A 16432-nucleotide genomic window follows, 5' to 3' on the forward strand; every position below is an offset into this window, starting at 1 on the left:
TTTGCAAATGTAGATTTTAGTATAGAGAAATTGAATATCTGCTGGATTAGATTTTTTATGATAAAAACAAATGGGTTGAGTTATAAATTCCCATTGATAATTGTGAAGGAGTAGAATGCAAACCTTGTTCTCTTTCCTGCTGATATGGCATGTAGCATTGGTGTCCTTTTTTTCTACAGTGTTCCCTCATACAAAAAAATAACCCAAATAGGAAGCTTTACGGATAGAATGAATATATTTTTTTAGTATTTCTCTTTTTTAAAAAATTTTTAATGTTTATTTTTGACAGAGAGAGTGAGAGAGAGAACATGATCGGGGGAGGGGCAGAGAGAGGGAGATACAGAACCTGAAGCAGGCTCCAGGCTCTGAGCTGGCTCAAACTCACCACGAGATCATGACCTGAGCCGAAGTCAGACGCTCAACTGACTGAGCCACGCAGGCACCCCAACACTTCTCTGTTGTGGACAGGTCAATGATAAGACATTAAATTGTAGCATGTAGTCACTTACTAATGGCATTTAATTATTAAAAGGAACAATATTGTACAATTTATATGGCTGACATCAGTGAGACAATTCAGTGTCCTTATAATACTATATTAATATTGCTGTTTTTGAATTTTAACTTTTGAAAATTATTCTTTTGTGTATCTATATGCCATTCTACCATGCTAAATATGGTTATTTCCCAAAAGTATGATAGTTATAATCATCTCTGTGACCCAGTGCACTTGTTTAGTATTGAGATTCAGGCGTGTTGGAGAAAAGTTTACTGACTAATGATGTATCAGGTTATGTATTTGTTTCTAATGATAGTCCAGGAGAGAAACAGTGAAGAAAACAAGAAACTAATTGTATGTGAGCTTTTCTTGTTCTTAGGTTTGGAAAGTCTAGAAGAGTAAGAACACTCTTCCTTTTTTGAGACCATAAAATGGTGAAAACTGCCCTTTCAACAGGAGTTGACTAAGTTGTCATAGTGTGTTGATTTCTAGAAAGACAATGAAACAAATAGGATCTGTACTCCTTGCTTTCCTCCTGGCTTTTAGTCAGCTGTTCCAAGTAAGGTTAAGACATCTTCTGACTCATTACCCTTAGACTTCATACCTTCAATAACTTTAGAAAAGGTACTGCTATTAATTCAATTTGGAGTAGTTGTAGATCCAACCAATTCCTTGTTAAATTGTGTGACTGTATCATGGTTTCCTTCATAATATTGTATGTACATTGTCATTCCCTAACTATTGGTTTAGAAATCACTTTTTTTTAAGTAATCTCTACAGTCAACATGGGGCTAGAACTCATGACTGTGAGATCATGATCGTGAGTCATAGGCTTGAACAACTGACTCAGCCAGGTGCCCCAAGTCTAGAAATCTTTGGCTCAACCTGGACCCCCACACCTTCATACCTCCTTTCTGTTACTGGAGAACGAGCATCTGAATGCATCTATTAATAAAATGGTAAATTTGGGATAAGATCATTGTTGAATGGCACCCAGATCTGAAGTGTCTCAGGATGGTCAGTACGCCTTAATGTAAACAGCTGCATTCATTGAATCCTATTTGCTTTGGCTCCCTACTTCAAACTCTTAAATGTGTTTATATCCTTATCAATGTACATACCAGTTTTGATTCATTTTATGCCTTGTGTTGTGTCTTTTTGCCCCCACAAAAAATACTCAATATAAGATATATATATTTATATCAATTATATATATATATTTATATCAATTATATACATTTATATCATATATATGTATATACATATATATATATATTGAGCTCCTACTTGACAGGGATTTTTTCTATTGTCTTAATGCTGCAATGTCTGAAAGTAAGGATTTCATTAAAACTTGTGAAATAAACATGTATAAAAGGATGAGTCATAAATGAGGTCATAAATGATGAGAGAACGAATATAACAATAATGGAGTGATAGTGTGATTCAGATAGACAAATGATGTTATTTGAGTATTTGGGGAATCTCTCCTGTTTGACAATGTTGAAAGAGAAGAACATAAAATTTGATGATTTTCTTTTCCTGAGACGTAGACATGTAGATACTAACTCTGAGAGTAAAGTGGTTTGCACATCTTCCTCAAATTACATTGGGGTTATGTCCTGATAAACATATTGTAAGTTGAAAATGTCATGAGATTAGGGGTGCCTGGGTGGCTCAGTCAGTTGAGCATCTGACTTCAACTCTGGTCATGATATCATGGTCCGTGGGTTCAACCCTCATATTGGAGGGCTCTGTTTTGACAGCTCAGAGCCTGGAGCCTGCTTCAGATTTTGTCTCCCTCTCCCTCTCTGCACCACCACCCTGCTCGCACTCTGTCTCTCTCAGAAATAAATAAACGTTTTTAAAAAATGTCATGAGTTGGAAATGCATTTAATAAACCCAACATACCAAACATTATAGTTTAGTCTATCGTATTTTAAATATGTTCAGAACATTTACATTAGCCTACAATTGGGAGAAATCATCTAACACGAAGCGTATTTTATAATAAAATGTTGAATATCTCATGTAATTTATTGATTACTGAAAGTGAAAAGCGGAGTGGTTGTATGGGCATAGAGTGGTTATAAGTTCATCACCCGTTTGCACTAATTACCGCCTGGCTGCCTGGGAGCTGCTACTTGCTGTCTCTACCTAGCATCACAAGAGAGTATCATGCTGTATATCACTAGCCTGGGAAAAGGCCAAAATTCAAAATTTGACCTTCAGTTCTACTGCATATGTACCTTTTTTAGACCTACATAAAATTAAAAAAAAAATCATAAGTTGAACCATTATAAGATAGGGACTGTCTGTATTTTCAAATAATGGGTAAAACCCATTAAAATGTCTGAATTTGGGAAATTCAAATAGGATTGTTCCTGCAGACTCCCTTCTAAGTATATGTTCCTTGTGAATGTTTTATAATTCTCATTTAGCCATGGCACTTGGCTAACTAATTTTTTCAGGGAAGGGAGAGGACCACCACTGATACCACTTTGGGCCTATCTTCAGGTTTATTGTGATGCAAGGGAAATGCTCTCTCTGCTCCCTGTGGAAATATAAGGGCTCAATTGTGTCCTTTGCTGTGACTTTTGTTTGATACTGCTTAAAAACTACTTTATTCCTAAAATTTTTTAATTGAGATATAACTGACATATATAGTTATAAGATCTTTATAATATCTGTAAAGTGATATTTAAAGATGATTTAATATATATATAATATATACACAAATGTTTGTGTATATACACACATAGTTTTATAATTGAAATAATTACAGTTACATGTTTTAAATGATATAATATTTTTTCTATATCCATCTTATGTATACACACACCTCATTTTTCCTTATTGAGTCATTTGGGGTTTTTTGTTTTTGAGTCATTTGTTAATGGACATGTGGATTCTTTCCATACATTGGCTATTATGTGTAATGCTGCTGTGAACATTTGTGTACAGTGGCCTTGTCAAGGTAATTTTATTTCCTTTGGATATATACTTAGAAGTGGGATTGCTGGTTGATCTGGTATTTCCATTTTAGTCCCTTGAGAAACCTACATACTGTTTTCCATAGTGGGCATATCAATTTACATTTCTATTAATAGTGTACAAGGGTTTCCTTTTCTCTACATTGTCAACAGCATTTATCTCATGTCTTGTTTATAATAAGCATCCTAACAATTGTGAGGTAATATCACACTGTGGTTTTGATTTGCATTTCCCTCATGATTTGTGATGTTAAACACTTTCTTATGTACCTGTTAGACATTTGTATCTCTTTGGAATACAGGTCCTTGCCCATTTTTAAATTGGGTTATGTTTTTTGTTTGTTTTGTTATTTAGTTACAGGAGTTCTTTTTATATTTTGGCTATTAACCTCTTATCAGATACGTGATTTTCATATATTTTTCTCCCATTATATAGGTTGTGTTTTCATTTTTCTGATGGCCTCCTTTGCTGAGCAGAAGCTGTTTAGTGTGATGTATCCTCACTTATTTATTTTTGCTTTTGGTGTCTCATCCAAAAAGTTATTGCCACGATCAGTGTCAAAGAGTTTATTCCTATGGAGTTTTATGATTTCAGGTCTTACATTCAAGTCTTTAGTACATTTTGAATTGCTTTTTTGAGTATGGTGTAAGATAGGGATCTAATTTTATTTCATTTTATTATTTTTTACATGTGGCTGTCCATGGTTTCCAACACCATTTATTGAATAGACTATCTTTTCCCTGTTGTGTATTCTTGGCTTCTTTGTTGAAAATTAATTGACCAAAGATGCATGGTTTTGTGTCTGGTCTCTGTATATTTTTCTATTTTTTTAAGTTTATTTATTTATTATGAGAGAGAGCACAAGTGAGTTAGGGGCAGAGAGATAAGAAAGAGAATCCCAAGAAGGCTCCATTCTGTCAGCGCAGGGACTGATGTGGAGCTCAAACTCACAAACTGTGAGATCATGACCTGAACCAAAACCAAGAGTGGGATGATTTACTGACTGAGCTACCCAGGCACCCCTGTATATTGTTCTCTTGATCTGTGTGTCTGTTTTTATGTCAATACTGTCCTGTTTTGATTATTATAGCTTTGCAATATAGTTTAAAATTAGGAAGTGTGATACCTCTGGCTTTGTTGTTTATCAAGATGCCTTTGGCTATCCAGAGTCTTTTCTGGTTTCATAAAAATTTCATAATTTTCCTACTTTTGTGAAACATTCAATTGGTGTTATTATAGAGATTGCATTTAATCTGTGGATTGATTTGAGTGTATGGACATTTTAACTATTCTTCCAATCCATGAAAACAGAATATCTTCTCATTTATTTGTTTCATTTTCATTTTCTTTCATTAATGTTGTGCAGTTTTCAGTGAGCAGATTTTCACCTTGTTTCAATTTATTTCCAAGTATTTTATTATTTTTGATGCTATTGTAAATTAGATGATTAATTTCTCCGTTTTAACTTTTTTAAAGTTTATTTATTTATTTTGAGAGAGAGAGAGTGTGAGCAGGGGAGAGGCAGAGAGAGAGAGCGAGAGAGAGAGAGAGAGAGCGCGAGGATCCCAAGCGGGCTCTGCACTGCCAGCACAGAGCCTGATGTGGGGATTGAACTCAAACCACAAGATCACAACCTGAGCAGAAACCAAGAGTTGGACACTTAACTGTCTGAACCTCCCAGGTATCTAATTTCTCCTTTTGATAGTTTATTGTCAGTATGTAGAAACAGGACTGATTCCTGTATATTGATTTTTGTATCCTGCAATTTTACTGAAATTGTTTACTAGTTTTAAAGGTTTTTTGTTGGATTCTTTGCAATTTTTTATATATAATATCATGTCATCTGCAAATAGTGACAGTTTTCCTTTTTCTTTCTGATCTGTATTCCTTTTATTTATTTTTCTTACCTAATTGCATTGTCTGGGATTTCTAGTACTGTGTTGAATAAAAGTGGCAAGAGTGGCATTTTTGTCTTGTTTCTTAGAGGAAAAGCTTTCTGCTTTTTACTATTGAGTATGATGTTAGCTGTGGGTGTGCCATACATGGCTTTTTTTAAATATTGCAATATATTTCCTGTAAACCCACTTTTATGAGAGTTTTTATCATGAAGAGATGATGATTTTTTTTTCAAATGCTTTTCTGCATCTGAGCTGATTCTATGACTTCTTTCTTTCATTTTGTTTTTATGGTATATTTATTGATTTGCAGATGCTGAACCATACTTGCATCCCTGGAATAAATCTCATTTGATCATGGTCTGTGATTTTTGTAATGTTTTGTTGAATTTGGTTTGCTGATACTTTGTTGAAAAGTTTTACATCTGTATCCATCAGGGATATCAGCCTATAATTTTCTTGCGTGTCCTTGTGTAGTTTTGGTATCAGGGTAATGCTGGCCTCATAAAATGAGTTTGGGAGTGTGCCCTTCTCTAGGTTTTGGAAGATTTTAAGAAGGGTTGATATTAGTTCTTACTAAAATGTTTGGTAGAATTTACTAGTGAAGCCATCTGGTCCTGGACTTTTCTTTGTTGGGATGTTTTTGATTACTGATTGAGACTCCTTATGAGTAATTAATCTGTTCAGATGTTTTCTTTTTCCATGATTCAGTCTTGAAGTTTTATGTTTTTTAGAACTTTGTCTATTTCTTCTAGATTATCCAGTTTGTTGGCATACATTGTTTATAATACTCTTATGATTCTTTGTATTTCTGTGTCTCAGCCATTATGTCTCTTCTTTTATAATTTTATTTATTTGAGTCTGCCTTTTTCTTGGTAAGTCTAGTGGAAGGTTTTTTCTGTTTTGGTTATCTTTCACAAAAACTTGCTCTAAGTTTCACTGGCATTTTCTATTGTCTTTAGTCTCTATGAATTTCTGCTCTGATCTTTTTTATTTCTTTCCTTTTATTAACTTTTGGCCTAGTTTGTTCTTTTCCTTGTTCCTTGAAGTGTAAAGTTTGTTTATTTGAAATCATTTTTTTTTTCTGATTGTAGGTGTTTACCACAATAAATTACCCTCTTAACACTGCTTTTGCTGCATACTTAAGTTTTTTTATGTTGTATTTCCATTTTAGTTTGTCTCAGGATATTTCTTTATTTCTCTTTTGATTTTTTTCTTTTGTTTTTTTTGGATATATTTGTAAATTTTACAGTTTGCTTGTAATTGATTTCTAGTTTAATACCATTGTGCTAAGAAAAGCTGTTTAATAGGAGTTCAATCTTCTTAATTATTAAGACTTGTTTTGCAGTCTAGTATCTGTCTCATAGAACAACAATTTGTATTCTGCTGTTTTTGAATAGAATGTTCTGTGTATATCTGTTAAGTATATCTTGTCTAATACATAGTTGAAGTTCAGTGTTTCCTTATTGATTTTCCATCTGAATGATCTAATCATTGTTGAAAGTGTGTTATTGAAGTTCCCTGCTATTTATTGTATTGTGTATTTTTCCTTTTGGATCTGTCAATATTTATATATTTATGTGTTAATGTTGGGTGTATAAGTATTGACAATTGTCATATCCTCTTAATGAGTTGATCCCTTTATCCTTATATAATGACTTTCTATGTCTCTTCTTACAAACTTTGGCTTGAAATATATTTTTTTCTAATATAAGTATAGCTACCCCTTCATTATTTTGGTTTTTATTTGCAGGGAATATCTCTTTCCATTCATTCATTTTCATTCTGTGTGTGTCTTTAAAGCTTACTTGAATCTCTTCTAGGCAATATATAGTTGGGTCTCGTTTGTTTATTTAATTTTATTTTTAATTAAAAAGTCAGTTAAGCCACTTTGTCTTTTGATTGGACATATTAATCCATTTGCATTTAATGTACTTATTGAGGGGTGAGTGTGAGCATCGCACTGGGCTCTGTGCTGACAGCTCAGAGCCTAGAGACTGCTTCAGATTTTGTGTCTCCCTCTCTCTCTGTCCCTCCCCAACTCGTGCTCTGTCTCTCTCTCTCTCAAAAATAAATTAAAATTATAAAAAAACCCACAAAAGGTTAATGTACTTATTGAGAGGTTTGGACTTAATGGTGCCAATTTGTTTTCTAAATTGTTGTTTTGTAATGCCTTTGTTTCATTTCTCCTCTCTTAATCTATTATTTTGTAATGTGATAATTTTTTATAGCAGCATGCTTTGACACCTTTCTTTTTATCTTATGTGTATCTAGTATAGACTTGTCCTTTGTGGTTACCATGAGGATTACATAAAATGTCTTTTATGTACAGCAGTCTATTTTAAGCTAATAACTTTAAATGTATACCAATGTGCCCCTAACACAACATATTACGTTTTTGATGTCACAGTTGGCATCTTTTTTGCATTGTCTATCCATCAATAAATTATTGTTATTATAGTTGTTTAATTGTTTCTTTTAATCTTTATTGTAGGTATAAGTGATTTACTCATTACTATTACAACTTTAGACTATTCTCAATTTATATTTTCATGTTTACTAGTAATTTTTATACTTTAATATGGTTTCTTATGATTAATTAATATCCTTTTGGTTTCAGCCTGAAGAACACCCTTGAACTTTTATTATAGGGCTGTTCTGGTGGTGATAAACTCTTTGATCTTTTGTTTTCCTGGAAAGTTCTTAATCTCTTTTAATTCTGAGGTCTGAAGAACTACTTTGCTGGGCAGAGTATTCTTGCTTTTTTTTTTTTTTTTAAGCAGTTTGAATATATCCTTATACTCTCTCTTGTCAGTAAGGTTTCTGTTGAAAGATTTATTGATAGTCTTATGGAGGTTGCCTTGTATGTAACAAGTTCCTTTCTCTTGCTGCTTCTAAGATTTTATTCCTAGTCTTTGAAAATGTAATTAGAATGTGTTTTTTATGAATCTTTTTGGGTTTCTCTTATGTAGTATTTTCTGGAATTTGTGGATCTGGATATCTGTTTCTTTCCCCATTTTAGGGAAGTTTTCAAGCATTATTTCTTTGAAAAAGCCTTCTGATCCTTGTTTCTATCTCTTCTTTTTCTGAGACATCTATAATGTGTATTATTGGTCACATTGCTGGTGTTTCCTAAGTCCGTTAAGCTATCTTCACTTTTTCAATAATTTTCTACTCTGACTGGATAAATTATCGTTTCCTCAATTTTGCTAATTTTTCTTTCACTTGTTTTAGTCTACTTTTAGACCCTTCTATATGTAGTTTTTTAGTTTAGTTATTGTATTCTTTAGCTTTGTGAATTTAGTTTGCCACTTTTTTGTTTACAGTTTTTGAGGTATACCTACATACAATGTTACATTAGTTTTAGATGTACAACAGAGTGATTTGACAATGCTGTACATTATGTAGTGCTCACTACAGGAAGTGTAGTTAACCATCTATCACCATACAAAATTATTGCAAGATTATTGACTATATATTTCCTATGCTGTACTTTTACTAGTGACTTATTTTATAACTGAATATTTGTACCTTTTAATCTCTTTAACCTGTTTAGCTCATCCCCCAACCCTCTCCTCTGGCAATCATCAGTTCTCTGTATTTATGAGACTATTTCTGTCTATGTGTGTGGGGTGTGTGTGTATGTGTGTTTATTTCTTTTGCTTTTTGGATCACACATATAAGTGAAATTATATGGTATTTTTTCTTCCTTTGATTTATTTCACTTATAATACCCTCTAGGTACATCTGTGTTGTTGTGAATGGCTAGATTTCATTCTTTTTTACAAGTGAGTAACATTCTATTGTATATGCATGACACATCATCGTTATCCATTAATCTGCTTGATACATTAAAGAAAAAAAAATTAGGGGCCTCTGGCTGGCTCAGTCAGTAGAGAGTGAGACTACCGATCTCGGGTTGTAGGTGCAAACCACACATTAGGTGTAGAGATTACTTAAGAATAAAATCTTTTAAAAATTTTTACTATCTCTGTTGAAATTTTCACTTTGTTTATGCATTGCTCTCCTGACCTTGGTGAATATGTCTGTGATCATTATTTTGAACTCTCTTATCAGATAAATAACTTACCTTTTAATTAGATTTGTTAACATTAATTAGATTTATTAGACAGAATAGTCTCTTCTAGATGAACCTCATTGATCAATTCAGCCTAAGTTCCTAGTTATCTTTCAAAGCTTTGTGATGTCCAAGCCTTCTTTGTGGCTCTCATTAGTCGTGGATGTAGCAAGACTCATCAGTGTCTGTACCAAAGGGGAGGATCACAATCAGCACCTAATTACAGGCTGATTAGAACCTTGCATCTTAGGCAGCAGGTGGGAAACTATATAGTTAAACAACTTCCAGAGGTTAACCTGTGATATGGACTTTTTTGTCTGTTCCCTTGGATGTGGGCCTGGATATATGGCCATTGGAGTGTGCTCCTAAACCATTAAAAACTACTTTGCAAAGTCCTGTGGAACTTGTGAATGCAAGCCCTCTTGGCTGTTAGAGCCAGGTGATCTTGCGGCCTGTCCCTCAGGTGACTGCTACAAAAACTGGGGCACCAGATATCTGTAGAAAGTTCTTCCAGGGATATAATGGTAATTTGGTTTTATTATTGGAGTGGGATAAAGGGATAAGGTGTGAGACATGTCCACTCACTTCCTTGTCCTCTGTGGAAGATTTCAGCCAGATCCTAGATATTTGCCAGATTAGAAGCCTGGCCCTCAGGCAGCAACTTTTATAGTATTCAGATAAACCTCTTATGGGAAAGCTAGGGAAATGGGCAATTTTATTTTCTCCTTATGAACTGATCTCTGATGGGATAGCCTCTTAGAAATTGCTTATTTGTTTGCTACAGGCCTGTGGGACTTGTGAATGGAAGCCCTTTTAGCTATGGAGTCAGACTGACCCTTCCTCAGTTCACAGCTATGAAAGCTCACTAGACTAGTGAGAGGAGGCAGTGGTGTCTACTTCCCAGTCTGTGGGAAAGATGATGGCCAACCCCTAGAGCATACTAAATTAGATGACTGGCCTTTAGGCAGCAGCTTTCAAATAATGCAGGGAAGTCTTTTTTTCAGAGAAAAACTGTGAGATGGGCAATTTCGCCTGTTCTCTCCTGGGCTGATTCCTGGATTGATAGCCCTGATGAATGCTTTGCATGCCTGGTAAGAATTACTTCTTTGTTTGCTATACTCTTGTGAGGTTTTTGGATGCAAGCTTCCTTGGCTTTTGGAGCTAGGGGTTTTGTAAACCCAACCCTCTCTCTGGTGGGAGTCTTAAAAGTTGGGGTGCTAGATATAAGGTTCAAGCCCTTTGCTATTCAGGAAGAAGCTAGAAGTTGGGGGTTGCTTAATGATTGATTGTGTAATGTTATCCTTGGGATTTGTTTATGGTGACAGTGTGTCTCCGCCTGTACTACCTGTTTCCGTGTGGCAAGTTTCTCATTTGTCCAACGTGTAGGAGTAGCTAGCTAGTTTCTAGATCTCTTTCAGAGGAAATTGCCCAATATATAGCTATACATTCAGTCTGTCTGAGAAAGGAGATAAGCTCAGGAGTCTCCTGAGTCACAATCTTGACTGGTTCTTAATAGTTTGAATTGTGGTTCTTAGTCAACATTTTTGCCTTTGCTCTAACATTATTTTTTTCCAAATTCAAAGTATTTTCTTCAATAGTATTTTTAATAATGCAAGTTTATTTGACCTTGGTAAAATGCCTTACTTTAATGACAGTAAAAATATTTACTTCTGCCAGATCTTTTCCTCAGGTGTGAAATCATTATTCAGGAGTTGTATTTTAGTTCTTGTGGACTTAGTCTTTCATATAAGGATTGCTTAACTTTAAAACAGAACTAAATTAAGAATATATAATAGTGGAATATCAGAGAAAATTTCATTAGCTACACAAATACATATGTCCTTCACTGTTTTTTTTTCTTTAAATATATTTTAGTTTATTGATTTCCAATTTTTATTATGGTTATTAAACATATTCTCTATTAGTTGAATGATTTTTGAGGCTTGGTTTTTGGCCTAATATGTGGTTGATCTTGGTAAATATACCATAGAAAATTTGAACAAAGTACAGTTGTTCTAAAATCCTTGGCTATAGTGTTTTATAAATGTCCATTAGGAGAGGGTTGGTGGTGTTCACATCTTCCATGACTGATATTTTATCTTATACTATAAATTACTGAAATAGTTGAAGTTAAATTCATCAGTTATGATTGTGAATTTGTGTTCTACTTCATTTCTTTTGGTTTCATTTCACATAATTTGAAACTTTTATTAGTCACAAACATTCATGATTATTAATGTATTCCTTATAATTTGACCCTCTTATATTATAAAATGTCTCTATCTCTGGTAACATAGTCTTGAAATTTATCTGAAATCAATACAGCCACTCTAGCCTTCTTATGCTTCCTGTTTGTATGGAAATCTTATCTTTTTTTTTTTTTTAGCCTGTATGTTTATATGTAAAGCTTTGTCATTTTAGATGGCATATAGTTGGTATATGTTTTAAGCTTTAGCAGTTGGATTAGTTATTAAATTTGCATTTAATTTTTGAAACAATAGATTAATATCTACCATTTTTATCATTTATTTTTAAGTCTGAACTCTCCTGCATTGTCTCTCTCCTGTTTGTTTTTGTTGTTGTTGTTGTTGTTGTTGTTGTTGTTGTTGTTCTTTTGTTTCCTCTTTCCTACGTTCTTTGGTTGTTTGAATTTCTTTTTCAGAATTCCATCTTCTTTTACCTTTTTAACTCTACCTCTTTATATATTTTAGGGAGTATTCTAATGATTAAGATATAGATATTTAATTGTTTGCAATATTTTGAGACTAAATCTTATATCACTTTACAAAACACAAGAATCTGGCAACCATATATGTCCATTTTCCTAGTCTCTGACCCTTTTTATGCTAGTTGTCAGATATCACATGCGTCATTAATCCTACAGCCAATGGTAAAATTGTTCTAAGTAGGTATATTTTTGAAAACATCATTTTCAAACAAAATTCAAAACATTTTCAAAACAAAAATTCTATTTATTTATTAACCAGTTCCAGTGGTCTTCTATCCTGAAGATCCATGTTGCCTGCTGTTATTATTATCTGCCTTCCCAATGAACTTTCTTTAGCACTAGCACTACTGGTGATAATTTTTCTCTGTTTTCTTCTATCTCATAGGTTTCTTCTATCTGAGAATGTCTTTATTTAGCATTAAAATTTTTTTTTAAGTTTGTTTAGTTTTGAGAGAGAGACAGTGACCAGGGAGGGGCAGTGAGAGGGGGAAACACAGAATCTGAAGCAGGCTCCAGGCTCTGCGCTCTCAGCACAGAGCCCAATGCAGGGCTTGAACTCAAGAACTGGAAGATCATAACCTGAACCGAAGTCGGATGCTCAATTGACTGAACCACCCAGGTGCCCCTTTATTTAGCATTTTTTAAGCATTCTTTAGTGAGGTATATTGTTACTGAATATAGAATTATGGTTTGACTTCTTTATCCCTAGAATTTTAAAGATAATATTAAAGACAATATTGCATATTTTTTAAATTTTTTATTTATTTGTTTTTTAACATCCACTTTTGAGAGAGAGAGACAGAGCATGTGTGGGGGAGGGGCAGAGAGAGAGTCCAGTTGCAGAATTGAAAGCAGGCTCCAGGCTCTGAGCTGTCAGCACAGAGCCCAACATGGGGCTCAAACCCATGAACTGTGAGGTCATGACCTGATCCAAAGTCAGACCCTTAACCAACTGAGCCACGCAGGCACCCCTGTTTTTTTTAATGTTTGTGTATTTTTGAGAGAGAGAAAGAGAGTGAGCATAAGTGGGGGAGGGGCAGACAGAGGAAGACACAGAATATGAAGCGGGGTCCAGGCTCTGAGCTTTCAGTGTGGAGCTGGCCGATGGGCTCAAACTCACAAACTGTTAGATCATGACCTGAGCTGAAGTCAGATGCTTAACCAATGAGCCACCTAGGTGCCCGTTGCATAATTTTTTCATTGAATATAACCACTTTCTTTGGATTGCAGAAACAAAACTTTGGCTAACAAAGCAGGATTTGATACTTTAACAAAGGTTATTTCTGAAGAGCTCTTAACACTTTTATTCGTCTTCCTCTCTGTTTCTCTTTCACAGTTTTGATAAAATGAGCTCCTTTGGCAGGGAATATATATATATATATATATATATATATATATATATATATATATATTCTTGTCTTATACACAATGTTTTATATAATATAATCATACCATGTTTTTAAATGACTGGTTTAGCTTTCATATTTACAGTGAAAAAGTAAGAGAGTGAGTGGATGATTATGTTAAGGAGAAAAACCAAGAGAAAATGATTAGGGTGAATTGATGATAGAAATATCATTTCATTTAATTAATTGGTAACCCTACCATTATGGGCAGAGAATAGAAATATGGAATATTTTGTGTACTGTACACTATTATTAACATTTTATGTGACTTCTCTTACTATAGAATTAATCTACTCTTGAAATACCATCTTTTTATTGAAGATAAGTGGGGCATAGGCATGTTACAACTTGTGAATTTGGTAAATATAAAATTTTATTTGAATGGCATTTTTTTGTCACTTTGGCATGACTCCCACATGTCAACCCCATGACAATCATTCAAGAAAGTAAAGCTGTTGCAGTTTTTGCCATGCATACCATCAAAACATATGATTATTCTATGATGTTATGAGAAATTTAGAAATAAAATTCCAGTGGACATGTAAGATAAATATTCCATGTTTTTGTGGAAACAAATGCTCAGGCTTGAGAAACACTATGATGTTGTTATGTCTTATGTTAATGATTCTTAAATTCTGCCCAATTCTACTTTTATCTCTCATCCATCTATCTACCTATCGATTTATTTTCCATAATCTGTCTGTAGTATATCTCGACCTATCAATAATCTATCATCCATCTTACTCCATCTTACTTGTTTACCTATCATCTATCTATGTATCTGCCTGTCTATATATCTTTTTTTAAATGTTTATTTATTTTGAGAGAGAGACAGAGAGATAGTGTGAGTGGTGGAGGGGCAGAGAGAGAGGGAGACACAGAATCCAGGCTCTAAGTTGTCAGCACAGAGCCTGATCCAGGGATCTAACTCATGAACTGTGAGATGCTAACCTGAGCTGAAGTCAGACACTCAACCCACTGAGCCACCTGGGCACCCCTGCCTGTCTATGTATCTAATGGCAGGATGGATATATAGTTATAAGAGGCAGAAGAACATAGAAATGGAGGACCAAGGGAGTTACTTTGCATGTGTGTGGACAGTGGTAACAGTGGTCTCTTTGGTGATGATGTATAGAAAGAGAAAGCAAAAAGAGAGCATGACTACTGAGGGCCATTAAGTCAGAGACCTACCCAGAAAGAATTCTGGCCTTATTACTATACTTGATTTCAGAAAATCAGAACAAAGCTTCCTCATCCTATAGGCTGGAAATGAGAAAATTTAAACTAAATATAATGACTCTGCTTTTCCAGCCTTCTATATTTTAATAATCAAGTTTTAATTACTTGGAATTATTGCCTCAGTCTGTATTATACTAGACCATGAATTGGCAAATCTTTTCTGTAAAGGAGCAAATGACAGTTTTACTTTTTCAGGCTGTATAATCTCTGTTGCAATTAATCCATCCTGCTGTTGTAGTATGAAAGCAGATAAACACAGTGTGTAATTGAATAAGTGTTGCCGTATTCCAGTAAAACTGTTTACAACAGCAGCCTATGGGCTTGAATTACCAATTCCTGAACTATAGCATTGGTTAAACAAGAACCTGAACTATGATCAGATTAACTCAGACACATAGTAAAAATATCTAAGAATTACTTCTCCATTTTATTTTCATTAAAATTATTTTCCTTCCTTTGCCATATTTTCTTCACAAGAGAGTCCTATGAGTGTTACATTCCACCATAATCTAAACAATGTAAAACCAGCACTGTATAAAGAATTAGAGTGACATGAACTCCTTTCCTGTTATAACCAATAAATTATATTTCAAAATTGAATGTATTTCTCTCATATTCCATCTGTAAGGTTGCCAAGGAATTTGTGACCAAAATCTTGCCTGATTTCTTTTCTCCTTCAGCATAGTTTGAATCAAAATGGTATCTCTGGGCTTCCTTCATTGTATCCAGCCTCCTTATGCAATGACTTTAGTCTGTTCTGATTTCATCTGAGCAGTTGTAATTGTTTCAGCATCCCAGAACAGGATTCATATATTCTAAATCTATTATTTAACCTAGTTTATAAAAACTTGAAATAGTCAACAGTACACGTTTTCCAAGTTTACTCTTGTTTTCTCATGTTAATTGCATGGAGGGGTTAGACGAGAAAAAGTCTCTAAAATCTGGTAACTTAAAATTACAGTTGGGCTATTTCTGTTTTTGAAGTCAAATAAAATATATATTTACTTAAAATTTATATGACCAATTTTGTGTTAATATTCTATGAAAGCCTCACTCAGATAAGCATCCCAGTACATAAATGGGATATAGATAGGAATAATTCAGAAAAGATAAGCATTGTGAATGGCCAAGAGCATATAATATGCTCAACCATACCAATCTTTATAACAAATATATATGAAGTAATTATAAAGTATTATAAATATATAATAAAATTAAATGTATTTTTGCACATACACACACACACCCATAATGCAATAAGTCAACAATTGTCTTTTTTCACCTATCAGATTAAAAGTTATATCTGTTAACCAACCATGGAAAATTTGGCAGTCCTGGTGTTTTATAATCTTTCCAGAAGACAGTGGAAAATAGATGGAAATTAGCACATTTTGACTAACAATTTTATTTTTAAAAATTTACTTAAGTGTTCAAAGATGTATGTAAACTCAAGGATAATCATTACAGCCTTAGTTGTACTTGTAAAATTGTTAGTAACCTGTTTATCTAAAGTCATGATTTTAAGTAAATTAATGTTGATACATTTATTCAACTTGTTTATATTCTATTCCATCTGGTAATGTATGTTTAAATTAA

Source organism: Felis catus, chromosome B3 (assembly GCF_018350175.1).
Source record: "Felis catus isolate Fca126 chromosome B3, F.catus_Fca126_mat1.0, whole genome shotgun sequence".
NCBI lineage: Eukaryota > Metazoa > Chordata > Mammalia > Carnivora > Felidae > Felis > Felis catus.